The sequence below is a fragment of the Cyprinodon tularosa genome, unplaced genomic scaffold, assembly GCF_016077235.1.
Source record: "Cyprinodon tularosa strain WSP-4 unplaced genomic scaffold, ASM1607723v1 ctg314, whole genome shotgun sequence".
Lineage (NCBI taxonomy): Eukaryota > Metazoa > Chordata > Actinopteri > Cyprinodontiformes > Cyprinodontidae > Cyprinodon > Cyprinodon tularosa.
Genome location: NW_024039024.1, coordinates 89,719 through 103,987, shown reverse-complemented (window position 1 = coordinate 103,987; position 14,269 = coordinate 89,719). Strand labels below are relative to the sequence as shown.

The window sequence follows — 14,269 nt, the reverse complement described above, 5'->3', positions numbered from 1 at the left end:
TATATAATAGCAGACAACATTTAAGATATTAGAAAATAGTCTTACTACACAGGTCAAGGTCAGTGGAATTTCCAAGTTTTTAATTTCACCAGTCAACAAAGTTCCCATGCTGTTATTCTTCATGTTTGTCCAAATCAATATTTGTAGGAAGGAAATTCAAGGTATTATTTTCATGAAATCCTACATCCAGATAGCAAATCCATGACCCAGTTGTCAAAACAGAGTAGGGCAAAGAGATACTTCCTGAGACAAAATACAGGTAAGCAAGCCAAGACTTTGGCAGGCCAGGACTTGCAAGCTTAAAATAAAACTGGGAATATTTATCAAATCTAACAAAAGGTGCCCCGCTGTCTCTCTCCTCTTCTATCCCTTTGTTTCTGCCTCTTTTTTTGCTATCTATCCTTCGATCTATGTGCTGAGTTGGCTAAAGTGGAGTTAACGAGAATAAGTGGACCACACACAGGCAAAATAGTTCAATAAAGTAAGCTGGAGCAGATGTTAATGATTATGGATTTACAAGGATGGGGAGGAATACCTAATCACTTCTCACCTGGATCTACAGCTTTTCTCTATGAAAATACACTTACACAAATATACCCCAAACAAAATCACATGTTTTGTATATATTGATTATTATGAGCCAAATATAGCTTTCTATTAGTTAAAGTGTCCAAAAGAATTAAAAACTTTCATAACTTAACATTTGGTATTCTTTTTTCACCAATTTCAATGATAATACATTATAGAATTCCATCAGTTCCAGTGCCTACCCTGATATTAATTTTTCCCCTGGTTGGTTTTATATCCTTATTCTGTCTCTTAACTCTCCCACATTAAAACTGCACACCAATCATTCCAGGTTTTAATGCCCTACTGAGATTAACATGTACAATATTATGGAAGACATCCAGAGCAATGCAGTACAATAAGCCAGAAAAGTTTCCAAAAATGCTTGTAGTTTAAAGAAGGAAAATCATTATCCAAAGACATGTCTAGTCCCTGCACTTTATTCATATTACATCACTGAATTATCTTAGACCTCTTATATAAAACAATGGCAATTAATAAGGGTTTGACTTTAAGGGGAGGGGTAAAGGTATCTGAGAGGTTAAACCTTTGCACAGCTGAAATACTTATTAAGTAACAAAACAGGTCATTGATTTTACAGCTTTGTTCAGGGTTTTTATGGAACATAAGTGACTCTCATAAGAATTTCACCATGCATCATTAATTTAGAGATGTAGATGATCCACAAAACATTTTCCTTGCTGTAATGACACTAACATCACCCCAAAAGGAAGGTATGCATGGATCTTGCAGTACTTCTCAAGGTCACTTTGATGTAATTTATTATTCTCTAACTATTTCTCAAGCTTATTAGCATACTATTGTTGTAAAGAGCATCCAAAAACTAATTGAGAGATTATGTTAACATGAAAATGGCGTTCTTTGTCAATGTCAAAAATAACATATGTAGTAATTTAACTATTACAATAGAAGAGTCAGTCTTTTTAACCAGGTAAAAGCTAACTCTAGTAAATCTATATATTTTTATTAAAGTCCTTGAAAATATGTGTGCAAAATGTTGATGGCAATATCATCTACATTCACTATATATATATATATATATACACTATATTGCCAAAAGTATTTGCTCACCCATCCAAATTATTGGAATCAGGTGTTCCAATCACTTCCATGGCCACAGGTGTATAAATTCAAGCACCTAGGCATGCAGACTGTTTTTACAAACATTTGTGAAAGAATGGGTCGCTCTCAGGAGCTCAGTGAATTCCAGCGTGGAACTGTGATAGGATGCCACCTGTGCAACAAATCCAGTCGTGAAATTTCCTCGCTCCTAAATATTCCACAGTCAACTGTCAGCTGTATTATAAGAAAATGGAAGTGTTTGGGAACGACAGCAACTCAGCCACGAAGTGGTAGGCCACGTAAACTGACGGAGCGGGGTCAGCGGATGCTGACGCGCATAGTGCGAAGAGGTCGCCAACTTTCTGCAGAGTCAATCACTACAGACCTCCAAACTTCATGTGGCCTTCAGATTAGCTCAAGAACAGTGCGCAGAGAGCTTCATGGAATGGGTTTCCATGGTCGAGCAGCTGCATCCAAGCCATACATCACCAAGTGCAATGCAAAGCGTCGGATGCGGTGGTGTAAAGCACGCCGCCACTGGACTCTAGAGCAGTGGAGACGCGTTCTCTGGAGTGATGAATCGCGCTTCTCCATCTGGCAATCTGATGGACGGGTCTGGGTTTGGCGGTTGCCAGGAGAACGGTACTTGTCTGACTGCATTGTGCCAAGTGTAAAGTTTGGTGGAGGGGGGATTATGGTGTGAGGTTGTTTTTCAGGAGCTGGGCTTGGCCCCTTAGTTCCAGTGAAAGGAACTCTGAATGCTTCAGCATACCAAGACATTTTGGACAATTCCATGCTCCCAACTTTGTGGGAACAGTTTGGAGCTGGCCCCTTCCTCTTCCAACATGACTGTGCACCAGTGCACAAAGCAAGGTCCATAAAGACATGGATGACAGAGTCTGGTGTGGATGAACTTGACTGGCCTGCACAGAGTCCTGACCTCAACCCGATAGAACACCTTTGGGATGAATTAGAGCGGAGACTGAGAGCCAGGCCTTCTCGTCCAACATCAGTGTGCGACCTCACAAATGCGCTTCTGGAAGAATGGTCAAAAATTCCCATAAACACACTCCTAAACCTTGTGGACAGCCTTCCCAGAAGAGTTGAAGCTGTTCTAGCTGCAAAGGGTGGACCGACGTCATATTGAACCCTATGGATTAGGAACGGGATGTCACTTAAGCTCATATGTGAGTCAAGGCAGGTGAGCAAATACTTTTGGCAATATAGTGTATATATATATATATATATATATATATATATATATATATATATATAGGGTTTGTTGACTAAAATCTACTTAGAGAGGATATGCTAGAGCAGCTTTTTATTTTATCTTTATTGATGGACGAATAAACTGACTTGAAGGCAGTCTGACCTGGCTCTGTGTACATTGAGCACTCTCATTCTTGTCTTCTCTAACCATTTTGTGATATGACCTCACCACCAATTTTTGACTTAGTGGATGCATCTGACCTGCCATTCTGTTCAGGCATGACACTGTTTTGGAGTGGGGCATTGGCTGGACTACTGCTGTGGACAACATTGTGTCTTTCCTTAAATTATCCACTTGGTCTCTCAGTGGTTACGTTTGTTTCATTAAAGGTATAGCTTTTGACTCAGCTCTTAAAGCCAGGTTGGACTCCTTCTTCAGTTTGACAGCTTCCCTCACCGCTGGTGTCCACCAGCGTGTTTGAAGGTTGCCCCCGTGACATGCACCGCTATCCTTGTGCCCAAAGCTCTGACTAGCCACCTCAACAATGTGCAGCAAACTATAAATGCAAAGGATATGACTAGAAAGAACTGAAGATAACAGAATATTTTAACTATATTAGGATTTGATTATACTCTATGATGATATTCTATGATGTCCTTGTGGTTGTCCTTACACACCCAAATGTTTTATAGTATGCTTAAATAAATGTAAATTCCGTTATTTTCTGAAATGCATGACCATTCACAAATATTTACAATTTTCTGCAAGAGATTAAAAGACTCCATTCTTGTGGAGCACATGCAGTCAAAGGAGATGAAGGGTGAGAAAGTAGTATCTATGTTTATAGTGATAAACCTTCTTTTACCTCTGACCTTAAGTTTAAAAAAAACTGTTTTACAGAAGCACGTGGTTAAATTATCCTGCCCTTTAATTGTCTTTGCCTTGAAAAAACATGTTACGCCAAACACAACATGGACTGCTGCAGTTTCTGGAGGAGTTGAAGATCAGGAAGAGCATGACCATGATGTTTTACATAGTAAGTTTTGCACCTTCAATATTAAATTATTAGTACAGTATGTACAATTTACCCAGTACTAGACTTCCCAGCACCACTGATGTGAAGTTTAGTTAAATATCTAATGCTGTAAATGTGAGGACGGATAAGGTCATGGATGCACGTGATGGATTGTGAGATGAAACAGTAGCACTCAAAAAATTATTTTCTGAACATGAAAGGTATGTGGGCTTAAGAATACTCTCCCTATGAATGTTTAATTCTCTGTGAAATAATGAAGATCATTCTTTAATAAGATCCTCATTATACAGTAGGCAATGCTTTGCATCTCCGTAGCTCCTCCAGAATAACTATAGGCCACTTGAGTGGACCTTTGATTGATTCTCCTCTTACCCAAATAATGCAGATCCATTTAGTTTGAAGCATCATATTTTAGCTGCTTTGACATACACGCTAATTTTATAACTAAGCTGATTTGTCAGATGGAATCTACTCACTAATTAGATGACTTCTGCGGACATATGGTTGCACTGGATCTTATTTAGATGTATCAGAGTACAGGAATAGTATTACAGAAAGCAGTTTTTTTTGCAATTGCAAAGGTATTTGTTTAGCTATAACATGAAAAACAGAAAGGGATAAGGCATAAACATGTGTTAGATAAATGACAAATATTATCAATGAAATAGGATCAGATAACACCCTATCTCATGGAATGCACGTTTTTTTGTCTTATTAAAATTTTCAGAAGACTGGGGCTCTGAAAATTCAAGAAAACAGACAGCAGAGAATTATCTTTGCAGCAGCTGGGATAAAAATGCCTCTGCAAATCGGTTGTGTGTATGTAGAAAAGTCTCTGTCCAGATACTAAATGGGACCCAGAGAGGACATAAAGGATTATAAAACAATGCCGGCTTACCGTGTTACAAAATAACAACACATGTAAAGTAAAATAAAAATATCTTTTTGTGAGAAATATAATTTATAAATTATATTTACCAACAAAACTTAAGAAAACGAAACTGAAGTAAAATAAAACAATTGTGTTATATTTAATGGGTTATGTCCCTGTGTATGTACTACCTTTTTTGCAGTCTATTAGGCAACAAAGTACATGCAGTTTCAAGCCTAGCTCTTGATAAGATTACATCTTTGTCAAGTTACTGTCTGATAATTGTTTTCCCGCTTCTGTCAATTACTTTGATTTGGGCCTTGGCTTGATGAGGTGTTCTCCTGTCTGAAGGGATTACGTGTCTGGATGTTGTTGCCTTTGGCTCAACTGGCTTGGTGGAGGAATGGTAGGGCATTTATTACTTGTAACTGGGAGATAGCATCTAAATGTTTGTCAGATCCATTGCACGCTGTTTACAGCTACCATTACTTTTATTCTGTCAGGGTTGTCACTTCCAATGGGTAACCTTCATTGGCTCTTTCTTGTCCCCTAAAGCAGAATGAGTAAAATGGGCTGTGCACTTTAAAAGACACAGGCAGCTATATGTGAACTTTCCAGGATTACACTCAGAGAATCTAAGCAAAAGCTTTTAGTTCAAACCACTGATATCATTTATCATAACTAATATGTATATGTATAAATATATATGTATTATATATTTATATATTTTACTTTTTTATAGGAATGTTATCTTTTTAACTGTCCAAAAGTCTTTTAACTGCTAAAGTCTTTTCAGTCTAAACAAGTTGAAAAACACGACTGAAATTAAATGAATTTGGATGAGGATGTTAATGCTCTACCTAAAAAAAGATGTGTTTAGACTATTTCTGTATCAGGCATAAAGATGGGGGCTGCTGCAGATAAGTAATCAGTGGGTGGTGGAAAGGCAGGTGAGATGGAAGGGTAAAGCTGGGCTGTACAAGGATGCCTTATGGATTGTATTTCCAAGGCTGTTATTGTACATTACGCAACATAATGAAAAGTAGGAAACAATTTAAAGGTAGATTTTAACTGTAAGGTGATCAATTTTAGAACTTTAGGCAAAGATGGAATATTTTGATAATTGAATTGATCACCATCTCAAAGTCAGTGTAAAAATATCAGAAAAAGTATTCCTTTGATTTTCTTAAAGAAAATCCCATGTCCAAGTAATCTAAGGAGGTTTAATGCTTCTAAGAAAACTATATCCAACTAATATACAATATCTTCAATTTTGGTACATGTTGTGTCCAATGTGTATCAAAGGGGTTAGCACCTGCAATTTATTGACACCAGGCAAGATTAATTAAATATCTGACCCTCTTCTTGAATACTTAAAAAAGGACATATTTACATTAAGTCAATAATTAATTAAAAATGTAAGTATTGATGATGCAATATTTATGTCATATAATTTAGCATTAAAATCATGCAGCAAATCAGCCCACCTAGTCTGGAATTGGTTTGTGAGGGTGAAACCATCAACCAGTTTAAGCTCAGAAGAGGGTAGTGATGCTGAAGAATATGGAGTCATCACATAACTGTCCAGAGAGGACCTCAAGCCTACAGAGTCAGACTCTGAGCTGATGATGGCTAATATGACTGCAGAATGAATGCAGTTGAATACAGACTGTGAAATAACACAGCTTGCTAGGCCTCTGTAACAGATGGTATAAAAAGCCAGTTAATAAAGATAAATCCAATTAAAATAGTTTGAATGATTTTCAAATAAATCCTCCACCACTGTTACAAGATATTATCTATTTTATTCTTAAAGGTATAGCTAGCAACTCCATACGACCTTTACTGCCACAGTCGTTAGATCTGCCTGTTTCAATTAAATCAAATTCAGTTTATTTATATAGGGCCAATTCACAACACATGTCATCTATTGGAACTTTACAGAGACAACTAAACTAGATCAAACAGTCAGATTGGTTTAACATCTTCTATCAAAAGAAAACCAAATGTTTTATCACCTCATTGACGCAAAAGCAATCTCTCACACCAACCATCCTTGTAGCGACAGTGGCAACGAGATGCTGGAGTCCAAGATATGATCCTGGATATTCTGGTTGGGTTCTTGCTAGGGTGTGGAGACCTTCTAACCTGTTTCCTAAATACACATTGCCATCTATGATTGATGGAAGAGATGGCTTCAATTTCTTGTTCCTCTCTCATCTCCTTGCTCCTGTTCTGGTTCCATGATACCAGCTTTTTAACACAGCCAGTCCTAGCAGAAGTGATTAATGAATTATTTCAGCTTTTGATATGTTAATTGCCACTCCAGGGTGTAACAAATCATATTATATGGTTGCTAGGGTTACACATAATAGTAACTATCAAAAAAGGAAAAAAAGTATCAGTAAAAAAACTAAAGTTCTTGTTAAAAAGTTCTCTGAAAAAAGAATATCAGAGTGAGGCTAGCAGAGCTACTCCAATGTGCAGCCACCTTAAGCAGCACAATTCTATAATTTTTTTACACCCATGCAGCTCAATAGCATCTCAAAGGCTGAAATAATACTTAAACTACTCCCCAAGTACTACCTGAATTGAAGAGGGGGCTTCAAGGATGCAAAGCAGGAGAACAGAGAGGAGCAGGAAATTCAAGCCAGATGGATGGATGGATGGATGGATGGATGGATGGATGGATGGATGGATGGATGGATGGATGGATGGATGGATGGATGGATGGATGGATGGATGGATGGATGGATGGATGGATGGATGGATGACTAGATAAACACTAAATTTATATAGCATACAACTATAAACAAATGTCACAATTCTTTTATAGTGTATTTTTTCTTATAAATCCCTTTATTGTCTTCTCTATATGCACTACAGAAAAAAAAGTATATACTCTTATCAACTTAAAGTTATAAATAGTTCATCCAGCTGTGGAATTATCCAAACCACACCAGCTAATCTACAACAGAAAGGCTGAGAAAGAGTCTTTTTAAACACCCAGTAAAAGGAAATATAGTGACTTCTATCAAATGCCTGTTATATAAATACTATCGGGGAATTTTTTTGCCGTGTAATATTTCACCAGGTAGACTAAAAAGCTATTAACACTTTTTACATGTTTTTTAGTATCACATGCTCACTGTCCTTTTGAGAGAAAATTCTTGGTTTCTCCTGTAAAAATAAAGGTAGAATCATACTGAAAATGTTCTTGTATGCATTTAATCTATTGTGTGTGCTTAAATCTTTTGTCAAAATATGACCTTTATGAAGTGTGCATTAGTTTGTATATGACAAAATAAAGCTTAGCAAAAAATATACCTCTAATTTATATAAATATACATATACTAAACTCTTCCTCCCCCATCGCGGATGGCTTGGTCTCAAACATTGAACCCTCAGGAATTAATTTCAAGATCTCTCATGTCCAAAGCAGTGAAATAAACTAGCTACAAAATGCCTGCCGTGGTACAGTTTGAGACTGAAAAATATGGAGGCTGCAACTCTTCTGCTATAGTCTGTGTCAGACAGCAAAGAAACAATACCAAAACTCTCACCTAAGAACACTCGTCAAACTGCAGGAACAGCTTAACTGTTTCTCTTTCATCCACAGACAACCTGCTCTGTGTTGATACTCTAAGGTGCTTACAAACTTAGATGTTTTTCCAGCGACCTGGTGTTTACCTTTGGTTGATGATGTCATAGTTACTGTAGGTACAGTAGATATCATCTGAGATTGAGCTGTTTATATTTTGCTCAAGACCGATGTCAGCACCTGGGGCACCCACTGTTGCACGTTCAGGATCAGGCATGGGGTGATTGGCTGTGAATACAAAGCAGATCTTGCTGTAGGGCAAGGCAATTATATTCATAAGCACATTCTAGCAGCAAAGCAGTTTAAATACTAAACAGAAACGCACACAGGGAAAAGTAAAACAGAAGATACTAATAAGCTAAAATAATAAAATGGTTGATAATTTATAAAAAAAAATGTTTTTTAAACTTAAAAAAAAATTATGTTGAAATAGCATGGTCAAACACCACTAGTAGGCTTTTAATCTGTGTTTGAGGTATCATGGGGTTTCAGCACTTTTACAGTTTTCTTGAACTTTGTTCCAGATTAGTGGAGCATAAAAATAAAGCAAGTTAAGCAAAATTTTCTAAAATTATAAAATAAGTAAAGTCTGAAGATCGAAATTATTTGGTCACAAAATATGAGATGACAACCAATTAGAATGCTGTATAACACAAACCAAAACAAAGCATGAGTAAAATATAACTCATATTTCATTTTTTGACAAAATATCCAGAATAGCTAATCTAAAGAAAACAGGTATAAAAATGCAAACAACTAATATTTAACATTAATTATTTTAGTCATACTTTTATAACTTTGGAGACTCTTTACCCATAGCAGCATTCATTAGAATATATTGCACATTTCCATTACTTTCAATAAACTATACAGTTCTTTTTTTCAGAGCAGCAATCATCACCATGTTATAAATGTTTGAAATTAATAGTTTTTCAAAGAAAAGAAGACAGCAAGCTTTGAATTTGCCTTTAATCAGTGACCATTAATATGTAACAAAAATGTAAACCACATAGTACCTCCAGGCGCGGATTCAGGCGGGGGCGCGGGGGGCGCGCGCACCCCCCTTTGGGATATGGCAAGCCAATTGGGCCAATAATCGTCCGTACAATAACACGCAGTTCCAACCCGTATTTTACGCGAGCACGCGTTTTTTACGTCACCAAGCGTTTTCAGCCAGAACGCGCGGTGACGTAAAAAACGCGCGCTCGCGTAAAATACGGGTTGGAACTGCGCGTTATTGTACGGACGATTATTGGCCCAATCGGCTTGCCATACTCCAATGCCGTCGTTGCGAGCACGAGGAGACCTGGAAGGCCAAACAAGAAAACCAGACAACCATCTCTTTTTAGATTCTGGTCCAATCCAACAGAAGGGTAAGTAGAAACCAACTTTATCACTTTATTTTCTAAAGGCTTATATCTATAATCTAAATAACACAGATTGAAATGTTTATATCTTGTTTTCTATTCTTCAGTGGACCTGGCACAAATTCAGAAAATGACCACAGCGTTGAACAGTATGAACGTTCAGATATTGGAGACACACAGATAAAAGGTATGATGATTGCTAGAAAATGTAATGATAATGAGAAAAGATTATCAACATTGTTGATTGTTGATAAACAAGTTGTTTAAAGTTGCAAAGTAATGCAATTGTAGGAATACTTTAACCAGTAACGGGAAAGTTATAAAAATTGCAGTGTTTGATAAGTAATAAAAAGAATGTACAATTAACAAAAATAAGCAACATTAGTTGCCATTGACATGCATACAATAGTTATTTTGTAGTCTGTATTTTTGGGTCTAAACTTGTACCACGTGTTGTACTGTTAAAAATAAGAATGGTATCCTTTATGAAAACATTACTAACTTTTATCAATTGGTAAGGATCCAAATCAATGAATGCTCTAAGCGCACGCTTGGAGTCTAAGGGAGTCTTGTTAACATTGTGATATGATAACTACAAATCTGGTGTTATTTGTTTTCAGTGAATTTAATATTTTACAATAAAAATACAATTTACTTTTAAGGAAATTCAGTTTTGTGCACCTGGTGATATGTGTTCAGTGAATTTAATAATTTACGATAAAAACACAACATTAAATTGTTTTGTGGCTCCTCCTGAGATTACAAGGTTCACCTGATCAATTATTTTCTTTTCCAGATGAACAACAAGGACCGTGTTTCGATGTAAAGACAACTGAAGAGGCTGCGCTCAACCAAGGCGATTTGCCCCAAACAACTTATGACATAGGTTAGTAATAGTTGTATTTTTTTCAATGTCAAAACAACTAATTTTCTTTTTGTTTTACACGATTGACTTTTTTGCTTAATCTTGAAATCTTACATTTCATAATAATTATTTCATAATAAAGCAAGACTATACAAAAGCTTCATGTAGGCAGATTTACAACTCCACCAGCACCCATGCAAAATTGACAATGTAAATATCAATCTTATTACAGATATATCAAAGGCCAAGGACCGGATTAGTGAAATGGACGACTCGGGAAAATTCCAACTTCTTCAGACCAGAAAACCACCCAAATCTTTCAATTTCGCTGCCAGAGAATTTAAAGACAACCGAAGAGCCAGTGGGGTGACCAAAAGAACATGCCAGAGGGACTGGCTGGACAAGTATGACTTTTTATCGTTTTTACATCATATAAAGATGATCTACCGTCAGGATCAACATTCAGGCAGGAAGTGTAGTTGTGGCACACAAAGTGGTCATCATCAGTGGAAAAACCCAGCTCTCTCCCTGAAATTCTAAAGATAACAAATATGAAGTGCTACCCAAACATTTATATGATTCTTCACCTTCTGTCAGTCATATTTGTTACCAGTGCTTCTGTGGAACGTGCTAACTCGGGTCTTAAAGCAGTGAAAACTTTGCTGAGGTAGACAATGGGACAGGAAAGGTTTGTGGCTTTGCTACTTTTGTATGTGCACAAAGACATTCAGTTAGACATCAACAAAATCATCGACATATTTGCCCAGAAGGTTGACATTTGTAAACCCATTATCATCATCATAAAGTTTGTAGTAGAGAACAATATTCTTTGTGTGGTTTAACTTTGTTTTTTTTTTTGTTTTTCAACAGTGTATCTTGTTAAAATATATTCAAAACTCCTTTGTCTTACTTGAACCCAAGTCCTTGGGGTTTTTTTTTATTTCATGTTCTGTGTAAATATCATTTCTGGAAATAAAGAAACTCCTTGTTTGATTAATTGTTGATAAGGATTTTATTTTCTTCAAACTACCTTTTAACCTTGTGCATGCTTTAAAACCGAGAGATCCTTTTTTAATTACAATAATGTAATCATGCTAATTCTACTTATGTTCATCCATTAAAATGATCAATTAAAAACCCTTGGATGAATAATTAGGGTAGTGTGAAAGAGTGAATATGGTATTCTTTGGTCTTTTAGCCTCACATTGTCTTGACCTGTGACCCCGTGACCCTTGACCCCGTGACCCGATGACCCCTAGGTGCGCACCCCCCTTTGAAAAATCCTGGATCTGCCCCTGACCTCATAGTACGATATAAACCTCTTTCTAATTCATACAGCCCCTTCCTTACTTGCACTGCATCATGAGATAAAGTACATGCCCGAGAAAGCATAGTCATTTTTTATATTACAGACATGGGAAGAGGCAAAAGGTCTCAAGCTGTTCCACCGACAGTTTAATGACTCTGACATCACACAGGAATGACTCTTATCTACAGACACCATAATGATGTATCAGGATGGGTAGAACACAAAACAACCCCGCCCCCAATACACACACACACACCATGACCTACAGCTCCTTCAGAGGAAAGGAAGCAGGTGGGTCAGTCAATATACACAGATCACCCAGGTTATATGAACCAGAGATGGGGTCATCCTTGACTGGGGGTGCAGGGTCAGTGGGATGCTACTTTTTCATTTGCTGGAAGAAAACTGCATGTGTGGGAGCAATGCTTTGAATCTACTCAGTAAAGTCTCACTCAGAACAGGAGCAAATTATGTTTTGAAAGCTCTATGTGATCCATGGGATGATTTCACTCCTTTCTGAACACAATACAGTATGTATATATGTAGTGTCTATATATGTAGTGTCTGTATATATATGTGTGTGTGGGTGTGTGGGTGAGTGTGTGTGTGCATTTATATGAGTATTCATATGTATATCTATAAGTACAAGTCTATTGTACTTAGTGATAAATTGTGTTTCAGTTTAAATAAAAACATGTCTAAATGCTGATGATAATTTCAAGCCTAATTAATGTATTAGGCTCTAAAAAGGTAACAACTTACCCATTGGGGACCAAACAGCTAGGTAAAAGGAAAAAAGTATTTTTCTTCTATTTCTGTCAAAATTTCTAAAGAATAGAAAGACCCAAATAAAATGACACCAACCAAGACAACTTAACCCTGGCTTACACTCAAAAACTGACCTGCTTACAATGAACACAGGGGATTTCATTTTTTTATTTATTTCATTTTATATGACCACTCAGAAACTCACAGTTTTATCTGTCTTACAAGCATATGCAAACAGACCAGCAAACACTTTATTAGACATATGACTTAATATTTGTAAATGTAGCTGTCATATCAGCCTACACCTATTTTTTATCAACTGCATGATATATTTTCAAGTTTATCATCTCTCTGATCACTCTCTATGTTTTTGTCAATCCATCTGTTAGTCACAGCTGAGGACACATCCCTCCAGTGCCTGCCCCTCATCCTAGTCTACCTGTCTATGCCTCCATAAAGTGCATTTTTATACCCTTTGTGTACAGAGCTAGGGAGGATGAACGACAGCCACAAAACAAATCAAAATCTTACAAAATAATTTTTTTAATGTATAAATATTTTGCTTGGTGTGAAATACAGTATATCTAATGAGCTTACAGGAAAGCAAGGTGGTAGCTGCAAGAGACTCCAGCAGAATCAAAGTTAGCCCCACCGACTGATGAGGCTCAGTTTCTTTCATTATGTTTTTAGAACCAAACTACACATACAGAGTCCGGATTGCTAACCCAATAAACTTTATATATATATATATATATATATATATATATATATATATATATATATATATATATATATATATATATATATATATATATATATATATATATATATATATATATATATATATATATATATATATATATATATATTCTGGAGCTGGGGTTTAATATATATATATATATATATATATATATATATATATATATATATATATATATATATATATATATATATATATATATATATATATATATATATATATATATATATATATATATATATATTCTGGAGCTGGGGTTTAATTCTAATATCTGTACAACTCTCATAAGATTATTCTCACCTCCTGATTTGTTGATTGATGTGATTAGTAGAAAAAACAAGGATATTCATATGCTTTAATTTTAAAGCTCAGATCAGCCATATATCTATATATCTTAGCAAAATGTTTGATGATGAAATGCAGATTATCACAAAGAGAAAACCTGCATTCGACCAAATCGTAGCTTTATCACCTTAAGTATTAAAAATCTCATATCCTTAGGGTTCACCTGCGTGCACTGCCTTATATGTGGCCCAGTTGTAATCGACGCATTCCCTTGTTAACTTAAAGGTGGTGTGACTCATGTAATCAAGATCAGGAAATCTGCTTGATAGACGTATTTCCCAAGCAGTGTGTCAGCGAGGTGTCCTTTGGAAACAGGTCTTTGTCTCTGGTAATTAAAGATCATATCATGTTACATCATTCAGGTGCAATAATTAAAACAGATACATAAACACAAAACACAGCATCTAGTTGACTGTTTCCTAATGATTTTTTAATCAATAAATACATAGCAATCATGTTTTGGAGCCCAATTTCATTCCTTGCT

At 36.1% G+C, this 14,269-nt stretch overlaps 1 long non-coding RNA gene across 1 annotated transcript; it reads left to right on the top strand.

Annotated features, from left to right (window-relative positions):
- The first annotated feature begins 9,888 nt into the window (after positions 1 to 9,888).
- On the top strand, positions 9,889 to 11,516 carry LOC119788303. The gene is made up of 3 exons (XR_005281442.1): positions 9,889 to 9,925; positions 10,535 to 10,624; positions 10,836 to 11,516. It is a non-coding gene; the product is annotated as an uncharacterized LOC119788303 (long non-coding RNA).
- The last annotated feature ends 2,753 nt before the right edge of the window (positions 11,517 to 14,269 follow it).